This window comes from Sceloporus occidentalis, unplaced genomic scaffold, assembly GCF_023333645.1.
Source record: "Sceloporus occidentalis isolate IW3139 unplaced genomic scaffold, rSceOcc1.0.p SCAF_4, whole genome shotgun sequence".
Lineage (NCBI taxonomy): Eukaryota > Metazoa > Chordata > Lepidosauria > Squamata > Phrynosomatidae > Sceloporus > Sceloporus occidentalis.
In genome coordinates, this window is record NW_028316984.1 from 24103955 (window position 1) to 24117580 (window position 13626).

The 13626-nt window shown below is 41.4% G+C and overlaps 1 protein-coding gene across 4 annotated transcripts in view; it reads right to left on the bottom strand.

Moving 5' to 3' along the window:
* The window catches only part of PLCL1 (phospholipase C like 1 (inactive)), a 249477-nt gene that overhangs the window by 128622 nt on the left and 107229 nt on the right, over positions 1-13626 (bottom strand). Inside the window, exon 1 of one of the 4 annotated variants that reach the window (XM_089519491.1) lies at positions 4128-4210. The exons of the other annotated variants lie outside the window; for them this stretch is intronic. The gene's annotated coding sequence lies outside the window, so the exon portion shown is untranslated. Of the gene's footprint in view, positions 1-4127; positions 4211-13626 lie in introns of those variants that run through there. 4 annotated transcript variants of the gene reach the window in all.

Below are 13626 nucleotides of genomic sequence, written 5' to 3' on the forward strand. Positions count from 1 at the left end.
TGCAATGTTTTATCCTATGGAATACAGATGTGTTCCTCTCACCATTTCACTTCCTACCCACATGTAGTCCCCTTCCTGTTTCCCTCACACAACACTTTCTGCAGTGTTGTTTTACATGAAGGATGGGAATCATATTTGGGGGGGCAGATATTCTTGGATTTCAGTTCCCAGCATTCTGCAAGCATGCTGGCCAGTTGCAATCCAACAACATCTGATAAATTGCATAATTCTTCCCCCTGCTTCACACTCACTCACACACGCTCACTCACTCACACATATACCCCTGTTGTTATTCATGAGAGCATGTCTATTCAAACAACAAAACATCATGACAAGTGGGACAGATAGGGTAGCTGAGAAGGAGCCTGTTTATGGTTAGTGGAAAACAGATAAAAAATGCTCTGTACATCCTCTTGCCTTGCAGATTTTCAAGGATTGAGTCCTGATGCCCAAGTTATGTTGACCCTTGGCTCAGAAATTTACAAGGAAACTGATGTTGAAACGTTTATTTCAATTGACAAATTTGCTAAAGAATGAGCCAGACTGCCGCTCAGTATTCTTGGTTTGTTATGAAAGCTGTTGCTTCTTCTGCATTTTATTTTATGTGGATAATTTTATCCGTGTCTTTTGTACATTGTCCAAGAATCTATATGTATGAAGGGTGGCTTAGAAATGTTTAAAATAAATTAATTAAAATGGCAGAAAAAGAAAACACTTCAATATCCAAGGACAGCTCCTGTCAACGTAAAAGCAACATATAAGAAACCTTGTTTTCAAAACATGTATGCTGCCATAATTATGCTTAATTTTTTCTTTTTCTATGCTTTTGGAGGCAATTTTCTCCCTCTCTTTAAAAATCAAGGGAAGCAGGTTTCAGTAGACTATTTCCTGTTCCCTTCATGCCCACTTTCAGTTGAAGAATATTTGTACCTAGATATGCCACGTACCTTTCACACAGCAAGAGCTGGAACTGAATTTTTAATTTCTGCAAATATGTGGTTTTGTTACTTTTCTCAATGGCCTCTCAGATGGTACAATTTTCCAGCATAACCTTTATGAGCTGCAGTTTTCTGTTAGATTACAGAGCACAGGAGATATGCCACCAGTAAAGAAATGCCTATTGACAGACAGACAGGTTGAATAGGTAGCAAGTATACAGGAACAGCAGGAAACACAACTAGTCATGGCCAGCCTTATCATTAGCCTGACTGAGACAGCCATCATACAGCAGAGATTGATAGGCAGGAGGTGATGGTGTGGGGATGGAGGACAGAGCTGTGAGCCCCATACAGCTTGTTTTCCATGCCTAAACTGTCCTGTTGCCTTCCAGTCCAGCAGAAGACACTGCTGTCCTTTCATCAGATCTGAAATGTCTGTTTCCATTCTGGTTTACTTCAATGGGTGGAATTTGCTTCTAACAGTAAAATGTTTTGTGCCATCCCTGCCTTAGTACAACATCAGTTCCAGCACAACAACAACAGTATCTCCCTCTCCCTCTCTCTCTGTCATATTCTCCCCCTGACCCTGACCAAGCTACACAGGCATGGGTAGCTTCAAGTATGTTACCCAGTGACCTTCCAATAAACACTATTCTAGTGAATCATTAGTATCCATTATTAAAACTATCCACCATCAAGTAACAGAGTCAAAGGGCTAAGAACAGGCTTTATCCCACCAGATGTTATCAAATTGTTCTTCCATTACTCCCCAACTCTCTGTAGGTTGGTTGGGGCTGATGGGAACTGGAGTCTGACAACATCTGGAGATCCAAATGTCCTCCAGCAATAATCCAGCTGAAATAGAGGTGTGCCTTCTTTGCTCAATGCAACAAAGCAACCGAGTAGTAACATCATGTTCTGGGAATACACAGGAAGAGTCCCTGTATCCAGATGGCAGCACTGTATCTTCTGGTACAACAACCTTTCTCAGGTTTATCTCCCAGAGCACCTGGAGGATAATCTGTTCCCACGGCTATAAATTATACTTGTCTGCTATGAAAACACAGACATCACAGACATGCAGACCAAACTTCTGCTGTGTTTTTAGATTGTAAACACAGGTGCAAGATATGCTCTGGGTCTGGACAGTTTTCCATTCCGCCAGGTACTACCCAGAAATGTTGGAATATAAATTATCTTTTGTACTCCCTTTATTCTTCATTTAAGAAGCAGTCTATCCAATTTCAGCAGCTACTGTCATTGCAAATTTTTGGGAAACAACCATAGCTGTTCTCTTGAGTGAACATATGGCATCCTTTGTGCTTCTGCATGCACCTGAGAAAGCAGGCTGAAGTCTATGGAAACCCATGCTAAAGTGGGACCTTGTAATCCACTGGGGTTTGGTTCCAGGATCCACTGTGGATAACAAAATCCATGGATGCTCAAGTCTCATTAAATATAATGGCATAGCAAAATGATGTTCCTTATACCAAACAGCTTTTTGAAATTTATCCTTTTTTTCTTTTCTTTTTTTTTTTTTTTTTTTTTTTTTTTTTTTTTTTTGGGAATATAAGGAGGGTCAACTGTATTAACTTCTTCTTTCTTTGTATCAAATGTGCTACAAGATCACTTTGCATACTGACTTTCCAGACTTAACAGAACTATATCTTTGCATCTGAAGAAGTGGGTTTATATCCACGAAGGTGCATGCTAAAAAACAGTCTTAAAGATACTGCCATATTTCTTTTTTTCTCTCCCTCCCTTCTTCTTTTTTTATGGACTAGAAATGGATTGAAATTGGAAAGAGACTGATCACCCATTCCTACACTCAACTCACTTCCCTTCATGATCAAACACAAATCCTTGGATGCCCTTGTAAATAAAACCAACCACAAAGAATTTTAGAACCTCTTTTTAGAAGTCCACAAAACTTACACTAAAGAGTTTTTCGCACAGCTAAAAAAAAACGGCTTACTTTTCCTGGTTTGAATCCTTTTCCAGGACACTCCCAAGTATTATCACACCAAAGGAACTCCAAATTCACCATCAATGCCACCACCTGAGTGCAGCGCAGATGCAGCCCGGCTTCCATATGTGCTTCAGTGGTCATTTTTCAAAGATGGGAGCTTTCCAGCTTTGAAAGCAGTGCTTAGGAGCTGGGCTGAAGCTGGGCTGCACTTGACCAGCAGCATCAGGGGCAAATTTGGAGTTCCTTTGGTATGATAATACCCGCCTGCATTCCTGCAAGTAACTAACACAGCTTCCACTCTGGAAATTGTTGCTTGTAAATAAATGTTGAAATCAAAGAAATGTGCTCCAAAGTTTAAATAAAAACCTGCTGATTAATCAAAAGCACGAACACTTCTAATACTTTTAGTTATATCATCATTGTTCAGACAGAATTTGCCTAGACTCCCAAAGGAATAAGCAAGCATGTTCAGTGAGACGTCTGATTCAGCTCTAGATATTGAAAAGAAGCATTAATTACTCCCTTGATCAACATACCTGCTCAGAACTGCATATGGTTCACTGCAAGCAACTGAAATAGAAGTGTCATAGCTACAATCCCACATGAGGAGAATCTCTCCAAGATGGAAGTCTCAGTTTCAAAATGGGAGCTGAGAAACATATGCCTGTGCAGAAATATTATTTTTCAACACCAAAAATGCTACTTCCTTTATAGAAATGCTTTTTCAGCACACACAAAAATTGTAAATTTTGTGCAGAATGAGCCATGAACTAGGAAGATTGTCACTCATCCAGAATTTTTCTCATCAGGCTTTCTCAATATAAAGAAACATGCTTTTTGATTTTTTTTCAAATATTTTCTAATATTGTTTTATCCTTACTCAAAAGGGAATGCTGGAGGCAGGGAGTGGTAATGAGGTATTGGAAATATGTTGGCTCCCCCCCCCCCCCATTGAACTAGACTACTGCCCCATGTTCAGTTGAGGATACCATCCAGTTGCCAATGTGAAACTGCACACTTTATGTGTGCATGATTTGTGTTTTCTTGTGTATACCCACTTTCCTGACAAAGTGTTTCCTGGTGAAGAAAGAGGATTGGAGACTTATGGTGCCTTACATAACAAATATTTTTATTTACAAATGCAGATGGGAATCAAGGAAGCTCTCATGCTGACAAGCCTATTGCCAAACACGCATCAGTCCCATAAAGTAACCACATACCTTCTAGCCTCCAAAGACTGATTCTCCTTTCCAGCCAGAAATCCCTTAGCAGCATTTTCCAGCAAGCTCCCAACTCAGATTGTTGCTCTCTCATCTGTCCAGTTCAAATAGCCTCTAGGAAAATAGTAATTCAAGGTAAACTAAGCTAAGATCTAAAAGAGGTCATAATAGCTGCAAAAGTTCTATCGGAAAAGCTACTTTGCTGCTACTACCCCTACAGAATACAAGATAGTGTATCTTTTATTCCCAACATGTTTTGAATGCATTTCAAAGCAACTGATATAAACTGATGAATTGTCTTGACCAATAAGGCAATAGGCCCAATCAAATCTATTCAAAACAGTGACTGAGACAGACTTCCTGCCTTATTAATAAAGACAATTTCCTTCCAAAAAGGGTTTCCATATACAGCTGTTTCTCTATAAACCAAGTCATCCCTTACCAGCTGACATCTGCAGGCTTTTTCATAACATTTGCATAGTCCTCCCCTATTATATTTGACAAATATTATCCAGCTCCTGAATATTTTTAACCAATACTTGAATTGGAATAGCTTATGATAGAATTAAAAAGCTTGATAAATACATTTAGAGGCACCCTCAACTGCTTATTTAACTTAAACCAGTTCTCAACTCTTTCTTAAACCTTTGTTTTCAGTAGCAGGTAAAGTACTTCATTTTAAAAATGGTTCACAGTCAGTACATATTGTTTGGTGAGTATCTCACTGGAGCTTTTTTTAAATACAGCCTTCAAAAGGTCACCCTTTTCTACTCCTTTGCTCAGTTCTGGTATTTGTTCCCAGAAACTCTGACTTCTTTTGGCTAACCTTGTAAGGAGATTGTTCACCATCAATGAATTCCCACTACTGAATTCAGAACCTCACCCACATCTACATACCAAAGAATGACATAATAATCCTCTCCCTCTACTTAACTGAGCACGACCTCAGATGATAAACCACATAGCTTAGTAAAGTGATTATTTTGGACTACAGCTCCCAGCATCACCCATGTTCCCAGCAAAACCCAAAAGCAACTTTTTCCCAGCTCTATTTATAATATAGATAGCACTGTGGTCATTCATCACAGGATTGGGAGTGATGATTTACACTCCAGAAAGCAAGTTCATTCATTCTCATAGAGCAATAATATAAGAAAGATGATGTGAATGAACTCTTTTTTAAACAACTCTTTGTATTCCTTCCCACCAGCCTCTGTCAAAAGATCATCTTGCACATTGCTACCATGTTATACACATTCTTTGGTGGTTTGGGTTTTTAGATTTTACAGTTTAGTGATCAGTGTGTGTGGACATCCCTTTTTCCCCCCTTGGATGAACCATGTGTCACAATTACATAGCACTTAAAGGGCAACTTCAGATGTAATTCATTCATAGGCAGAACATAATTATACAATATATGCCAAATGTGACAAAATCCAGCTTGATTTAGAGCAACTCTGTAGGATTCACCACACACAGAGTGCCAAGTTGTTAAGTTGGAATGAAATCCTAGGTACTCCCAAGTGACTGCTTAAGGATCAGGATGATAGTCAGTATGACGGGATAGATATTACATTTCAACATAATGTTAAGGAAAATGCAACATGGGATATACAGTGAATGAAATAAAACATGTATGTGAGAGTCAGGGTGACTCAGCAGAAGCAATTAGGAGCCACACAGGTGTAGAAGGTAATGCAATTAGCAAGTCCTAAATGCCAAGGACAGAAATGCAAAGTGGATAATTGAACACACCTGAGAATTGTTAAGTGGTCAAGGCTGAGATGATGAAATCATTAATTCTGGGTAGAAACAAGAGAACCAATGAGAGTGGATGTACACGCCCACTGGGTGGAAACTGACAGGAGTGGGTGGTATGATCCAAGGACTATATTAATGACTATGAATCCCAATGTGTTTTGTGGGTAGTAGTTGGGTAGTATTGGAGTAGTGAGGAGTATTGTTGTGTTGGATAGTTTGGAGCTGTATATAGTAGAATAAAGTAAATCTTTTATATAAGACTACTGAGTTGTCTGGTGTCTTGGGTGAAGATACAAGAGCCAGCTGGATCCTGAAGAAGTGGGAAGACTTCTGTGGAAGCAAGAGAGTGAGAAGGCTTGGAGAGTTTGTCAGGGTCTTCAGCCTATTCTCTGTAACTCTGCTGCTTTAGAGCAAAGCTTTAACCACTGGCCAAAACTGGTCAGCGCCGGTGCGTAACAAGGTGGTGAGTTCGAGCCAGAGGTGAAGAGCAACAACTCCCATCATCCCTGACACATAATACAGAAATGAATGGCTCTTGTCATCTTCTCTTGTTGGCAAGCTCAGAAAATAAATCAGCAATAACTCTGTTATTCTGTGAGCACAGTGCTTGTAATCTTAAAATCAGAATGGCACCTGCTCAATGACAACATAAAATTAAAAAGTAAAGAAACCAAATATCAGGAAAGTGAACATAAAACAGGGCAAACTAGATTTGCATTTAACTAACTATAGCTATGTAAAAAGCAATTTCATAAATCCCAGTTAGGATCAAGGCCATGAAAGATAGTTTAATACAGTACTTTTCCCCAGTACCCCAGATTCTTCATGAAAATAGTGCTCAATGGAACTACTATTTGACCCAGATGGAAATCCCTGTTAATTCCAAAGTGAGCCACTGGATCTTTTTAGCCCAAATGTTTATGATAGGTATGCATCTTCATTTTAATAGTCTCAACAGCCTTGTTGTTCTTCAAGCTCATTACTACAAATTTGGGATGAGGAGCACCAGGTTCTGGGTGCAAATGTGGCCCTCTTATGGGATCCCACTCTGGCACTCTAGGGCTGCTTAGATGGCCATGTCCCTTTACCAAGACACCATTTTTTTCATAGTTTCCAAGCTTCTGTGTGGCTTTTCCTCATATTCTAAAAGGTTGAAATGCCTCTCCTTAGGCTTAGTTATTGACCATAAGAACATTAATGTCAAATAGTCTGGCATTTCTGGCCCAAACGCTTGCCTTGGCCCTGCCCAGCACAGCAATGTAGCCTTCCAAGAACTTACCTGAAACTGAATTTGACCCTCACTAAAATATACATTTGCTTCAGAACTTGGATGTATCACAATATGTTCAACAATGTTCCCAAATATATTTCATCCCATTCCTCAAACTCATTAGGTAGAAGGTTTAGGAAAATCCCTTCATGCCTTACAAGCAAACAAAAGGGGCACAAGTTGTCTAGCCACCAATACACACAGACTTTGTTCCCAAGTTCCCACTGAGTTCACTGCATACTGCCTACATAATGTAGGGCCAAAACCCCCAATCAGATCTGGATTGTCTTCACAACACCTACATCCAATCTGGGGCTTCCTTCTTCTAACCCGCATTTTAAAAAAAACCTTCTCTTGACCCCTCCTCTCTGTCTAGCTATCGTCCAATTTCTCTTCTCCCCTTTCTTTCTAAGGTTTTGGAACGGGTTGTTTATTCTCGATGTCTTGAGTTTCTTGAAGCCAACTCCATCCTCGATCCCTTTCAGTCTGGTTTCCACCCAAGGCATTCCACAGAGACAGCTCTCACTAAGATCTCAAATGACCTTTTACAGGCCAAGGCTAATGGCCTTTACTCTGTTCTCATCCTTCTTGATCTGTCTGCAGCCTTTGACACCGTTGATCACTGTCTTCTAGTGGATATACTTTCTGACCTTGGGTTCTCAGACTCTGTTCTCGACTGGTTTAGATCTTACTTGTCTGGCCGATCTTTTGCAGTAGTTGCAGGCGGTCAGACTTCTTCTCCTGTTCCCTTATCTGTTGGAGTTCCCCAGGGCTCTGTTCTGGGTCCCCTTCTGTTTTCTCTCTACACACTGTCCTTAGGTAAACTCATCAGCTCTTTTGGTTTTTCCTACCATCTGTATGCCGATGACACCCAGTTGTATCTTTCCACCCCCAATCTTTCTCCAAGGCTTGAACAGCAAGTTTCATCATGTCTCACAGCTGTCTCACAGTGGATGTGCCATCGGCGTTTGAAGCTCAGCATGTCCAAGACGGAGCTTCTTGTCTTTCCTCCTAAGCCCACCCTTCAACACTCCTTTTCTGTCTCTGTGGACAACATTTCTATTCAACCAGTCCAGCAAGCCCGCAGTCTTGGTTTTATCTTTGATTCTTCTCTGTCATGTATCCCCCAGATCCAGACCACAGCCAAGGCTTGTAGATTCTTTTTATACAATATTGCCAAAATCCAACCATATCTCTCTGCCTCTACTGCCAAGATCCTGGTCCATGCCCTAGTGATCTCACAACTCGATTACTGCAACATCCTCCTGGCTGGGCTTCCTCTCTCTCACCTCCGTCCTTTAATTTCTGTCCAGCATTCAGCTGCACGCATTATCACATCCGCCCACATCTCTCCTGTGTTGGCATCCCTTCACTGGCTCCCACCCCCTTTCCGTATCCAGTACAAGCTCCTGCTGTCAACGTTTAAAGCCCTCCATGGACTGGCCCCTCCTTACTTATCAGACCTTATTTCCCCTCACCTTCCGACTAGGACCCTCCGTTCTGGTAGTCAAGGTCTGCTGTCCCAGCCCAGGATTTCCTCTGCCCCATCCTGGATTCGCCCCTTTTCACTCGCTGCCCCTTACTCCTGGAACCTTCTTCCCCCATGAGCAAGAGCCATCACTTCCTTAACCAGCTTCAAAACAGAGCTGAAGACCATCCTATTCAGAGAAGCGTTCCCAGGCATTGCATAATTGTCACTTGCTATTTGATGTTCTTTTGTTGTCTGTTTTATTGAATCATTTCCTGTATTGCTATGTATTTTATATGTATTATCTTACTAGACAGGCCCCTTCCCCACCACCACTCCCTTCTCCTTCTGTGTCGTGTCTTTTTAGATTGTAAGCCTGAGGGCAGGGAACCGTCCAATTAATAAGATTGTATGTACAGCGCTGTGTAAATTTACAGCGCTTTATAAATAAAGGTTAATAATAATAATAATAATAATAATAATAATAATAATAATAATTCACATTTTGGTATGGCTGTCTTCCAGCAATGGCAGAAGCGGCATTTTAACTCACAGTTCCCATGTATTGCCTAGTGCTGCCATCACAGTCCAAGTCACTCTGAGGTTAGAACAAGGCCCCCAGCATCGATAGCTTGGCTGGGCACCTCATCCTGACCTCAGCAGAAGCACAAAGGGACTGTGTGGAAAACCAACTACCTGTTGTCGTACTGGGAGAAGAGCTAAACCCGCAAGGTAAGGTGTGGATTCAGGGGAAATTCTGGGCCTGACTACTCCAGGGGCAGACCAGAGTATTCTGGCAAGTGTAGACAAGCACTGACTGGGCCAGAATCCACTGACAGAAAGAAGGGCCTTACTTTCATTGCAATGTATGCACATGGAGCATCTTCATGAAAGAGGGAACTTTAACCGAGGATTCCTCTTCCAACGAAGACACTGGGTGCACCCAAGGAAGCTTAAAACACATAAAGCTGGGGGTGTAGCCAGCAAGGCAATGTTGCTGGGGCAAGTTTTCATGGTCCCAGGCCTCATGATTGAGTTTCTCATCGCATCCCACTGTCATATTTTAGCAAGAAATAGAGAAGTTGCACTGGTGCTTTAGATGGCCACTTGTACTTCCTTGAAAAGCTGGGGAGCATAACAGAATGTATGTGTGTGAGAGAGATAGAAACAGAACACAAACAGAAGGGAACATATTTTGTATACAGTTGACACATGCCAATTGGGTGTATAGATGCACATTTAGAAATTACTATAATCTGAATAGCAATGCAATCCATCCCTCCAGTTAGAGCAGGCAGTGATGAGGCAAGGCATGTGCCTGCTGCTACATCTTCCTTCCAGGTACTTTAAGGGTAGGCAACTTCAAGGCCCTTCTGCTTGCTCTCCCCTCTCATGGCTCCTGACCTTTCTACAAGTCTTTGACCAGACAGATAGCCCTTCAGTCACAGAACTGCTCTGTGACAGCCTTTCAAATGGAGGAGCAAGGTCCATAAAATACAACTGCCTTAACTGGTTACCAGGAGAAACCATTAATTTCTATGGAACAAATGGCAGTTGCTTATGAGACAGTCTTTAAGAAGCAAGAGAGAACTGGGTAGAGAAGTGGGACATGGACTGGAACTCTCCAATCTTCCCCTCCCCTGCCCATCCATTTTGACTGCATTTTAGCTAGCAAAGAACTTTGTTGCTCCAACCAATCATAAGCAACGGCTGCTGTTAGAGAATCCTCTTAAATTCACCTCCTTCCTTTAAATTAAATGGAAGTCAAATCCTAAAACTGTTCTCACATGAAGGAAAGCAAATGCTGAGATGATACTGTAGGACTTTTCCCCTATGAATATATTTATATATGTTTATATAAACCCAGCTTGCAAGCTCATTTTACTGTTTGTTTGGGGTTGTTTATTAATTGTTAAGACAGCCACTTGATGTGAGGTACTAAAAAATTGTGTTTATAAAACTAGTCAGCCAGGATTTATTCCACAGCAGTTATCCACCACCTTCCTATAAAAATTAGAGAGTGGTGAGAGGGAGAGAAAGGATGACTGAGAGAAAGGAAGATTGCATGAGACTAGAACTGCGCTGCAAAAACACCTGCATTCTGAAAGCAGAGAGTTCCTGTGTCCCCAAAGCGAGGGATTGTTAAAACATTTAGCACATATATTCAATGTTTAGGTGTACACTAACCCTCACAGCAACTGTTTCCTGCCCAGGAGACACACGCACAGACACACACACACATATACACAAAGCACATGGTTAAAAAGGTAGCATAGTGCCACAACTGTGCCATGTGAATGGGCCGAGGGGTTAAATAGACACACTCCTTCCCTCTCTGATTAAGGTAATTATCAGCTCCTTCCTACTGACATGGTTTGAATTTAGAAAGAAAAACACCTGAAACTTAACTGCAAAGACTACTCTGCCCTGAGTGGGTTAGTCTACTGAGAAACACAGCATTAAGGGTAGAGGTACATGTAGAACCTTTAAGGATTAATTAAAGATACGATGCCTGAGCCATGATGTCTAGAGCATATAAGCTGCAGGTCTGACTAGAACAAACTGTGTTTCAGATCACAGCCAAGGTTAGATAGCAATCACAACACAGAGGAGACGACAGAGAGTATGCATTGTTTTCATGTTGTCTGATTATGAGGCTGTTTCCATTCTGAGGAAGTTTGTTCATATTAAGTTGTCAGAAGGAAGTGGAACACTCCCATCCTGTTGTCACTGTATCTCACAGGAGTATCCGGCTCTTGTGGAAACTTTCATTTTGAGGCTACCTTGGTGGATCATTAAGGGATAATCAGGACCAATTTTTATCATTTACAGTATATACAGCAAGTTGACTCTTCATGATCACAAGGTGATCTGTACAAAAGGCTTAAGCACATATTGGCCAGACGTCTGTCAAAGTCTTACACTGATGTAACCCCCATATATGCCAGCAAACACAGTGCTTCTCTGCATTACACCTTTGATCCGGGTGCACAAGAGCTGGCAGACAAGCCCAAGGCACAGCCTCATATACTCCTAGTTCCTGACTGTCTGCAAAGGATCTGCCTGTACACAACCGGGAAAGAAGGATCACCTTCTGTCCTCCTTTGGGAAGCTGAAGGCTGGCCCTTCTTCCCCAGGAAAGAAGCCAGTCAGTGAGCAGAAGCTTCTTTTGGGAGCTATCTGCCTACCCTTGCAGAATGGAGGAAGGAGAAACAGATGTTATCCCCTGACCAACCAGGCATAATTTCATCAGGAGAGACTTAACACACAGTCATCAATCCACTCTGCCAGTGGTCCAAACTGCAAAAAGTGAACCCAAGGCTCACAATTCTAGCATACGTGTAGCAACCTAGCAGCAACTATATAAGTACACTTATCTTGATGGATTCCTGGGGTTGTTGTTTTTTTCCAACTAGCATATAATCTTCTGACAGAAATAGAAGTATAGTTTTAAATAGGGGTAGAAAACATTTCAGTCTCTTTGTGAGACTAAGGGAGCCATGCCACAGAAATCTGTACATTTGCAAGATCTGTGGTGTGTTTTGCATCCATTGAATCATAGAAACATTTTTAAAATGCAAACCAACAAAATGAATAAAATTGAAAAATATGCTTTATTCATTCAATCTTTGCTTTATTAAAAGTATGTTTATTGCCAAGCTTCGAAGACAATGCACAAAAGAAAAACTCTTTAAGACATTAAAACATTTTTTAAAATTAAAAACCCAAACATTCTCTGACAGATTAAAACCATCCCAAAAATCAACCCTACAACTAACTTTAAGGACCATGAGGAACAAGAGTGTCTTGGCCTCCAGTGACATACTCAGCAGGGATTGAGACAGTCTGACTTCCCTTTGGGAAAGAGTTCCACAATGGAGGCACTATGCCCACAAGAGAGAAAGACCTCTCGTATGCACCAATGAATCTAGCCCCTAGAGATGATGACAGGGAAAAGATCCTTCAACATTAAATGCCAGATACCAGCCAGACTCATATGGTAGAAGGCAGTCTTTCAGACATCCTGGTCCCAGCAGTTTAAGTCAGGATGGAAATCATGCAACCTGTCAGAGGCTGTTGGACTGCAACTCCCAACATGCCTCACCATTGGCTGTGCTGGCCAATACTACTGGGAACTACAGTTCAACAATATGCAGAACAGGCTATAACCTCAGTCCCAGGCTATATTTTCTGCCCAGCAATACTTCTCTCTAATCTGGACAGAACCTCAATTTCTTCAACCACATTGAATCCATCACCGTACCCAGACACAATTCAGAATTTCCACAGCCTCCTTGCTATCCATTGAGAAAAAGAAATAAGAGCTGGGTACCATCAGCAAAATGGTGAGACCCAATCCCAAACTTCCAGTTGACTTACCATATCAAAGTCACATAGATGTCAGAAAGTATGGAGGACAGAGCAACCTTGTGGGACCACAAGACTAACCAAGAGGCTGAATAACATTCTTCAGCACGATCTGGGAATGTTCAGCCAAGCAGGCCCAGCTAACAGCCCCAATTAAACAGTGGATCAAGACCTATGTAAATCAAGTTACTCAAAAGGCTACCCAAACTGATGGTATGGAACACCACTGGGAGTTCCAGCAGACTAGACAAGAACACTCTGATTTCAAGATAAGGTCCGGTTACCATTCCATCAAGGCAACAAAAGCTATTTCTGCCTCAAAACCAGGTCTGAGCCTAATTTGTGATGGTTCCAAGTAATCCCTTTCATCCAAAAAAGGCTGGAGCTGTTCTGCCCCATTCGTCTAAGAGCAATGGGGAAATACAACAAAAATGCATACATGAAGAAACCAATATAAATAAAAGTAAACAACATAGAAAATATACAGTATATGGAAAATGTGTACAAATTTCCATGCTGAAAGGAGAGGGGAAAGACTGGCAACCTGATATGAACAAAGGAAGAAGTTGAAAGTAGAGGCAGAGAGTTTTTCATGTACTGTACCTGTTTTTGAAACATTTGCTCCCAATTTT